The sequence below is a fragment of the Plasmodium cynomolgi genome, chromosome 9 (assembly GCF_000321355.1).
Source record: "Plasmodium cynomolgi strain B DNA, chromosome 9, whole genome shotgun sequence".
Classification (NCBI taxonomy): domain Eukaryota; phylum Apicomplexa; class Aconoidasida; order Haemosporida; family Plasmodiidae; genus Plasmodium; species Plasmodium cynomolgi.
This window is the reverse complement of record NC_020402.1, coordinates 952,586-953,630: the sequence shown is the minus strand read 5'-3', so window position 1 is coordinate 953,630 and position 1,045 is coordinate 952,586.

The window sequence follows — 1,045 nt, the reverse complement described above, 5'->3', positions numbered from 1 at the left end:
CTTTTTTCCGCTTCTGTTTAATGTATCATCTTTTTTGGTGTATACAACGGAGAAAACGAATACATGTCCGCCCATGCGCCTGTCCTCCCATTCGCTCAATCGACCATCTGCCCATGCTCCTGTCCTTCCACTCGTCCGCCCGACCATCCGTCCACGCGCCTATGCGCAGCCGACACCCAGCCTATGTCACCGGCGTGGTGACGAAGGCCCGGGGGCACAAGCTATCCTCCCCCCGTCGATCGACCCATTGCGCGAGTTCCTCTTTGGCATGCACGTGGTGGAGCAGAAAAAAAAAAATAAAAATAAAATAAGATCAAATAAAATAAGATAAAATAAAATAAAATAAAATAAAAAAAGAAAAAAAAAAAACTGTACATTTACGCAATACGTGTAACCCATTAAAGTTCCTGCCACAGAATGGACGTCCTACTTCCCCCTTCTTCACGACGATAATGCTGCACCCCAACGTGAGGGAGGCATCAAACTTGTATGCAGTGCGTGTAGGTGTACACATATAATACCGCATGCCACAATCAGATGGAAAATAGCCCCGTTCGCCACGTCCATCACACCTGCCTCTTCCCCCATCTCGGTGAGATTCCCCCCAAAAAAAAAAAAAAATTACTACATATGACGGGTTACGTTGCCACAAATCCGGGGATAGCTATACCGAGAGAAATGGCGGCGATCGACCCCCCGCGGGAAGAATAAATAGGGCCGCGGCGAGGCCACTTCACCAAGAGGCACCTTCCCACGTATGTTCCTACTCCTGCACACTCACCTGCACGAGCACACGCATCCTCACATGTGGTTTCAAAAAGTATTCCATGCATCCGCGCACATGCACAGGGACACATAACCCAGCTTTGTTCGTTCTACATGAGGAAGGTACCCGGTAAACTCCACTCCTGCTTTGCGAAAAATCGATTTTCTTTCGTACTTTTTGTTTCGTACCTTTTGTTCCTTCCCTCATTTGTTACATGGTCATTTTGGTTTTTTTTTTTTTTTTTTTACTTTAAATTTTTCCTTTTTTTTTTTTTTTTTT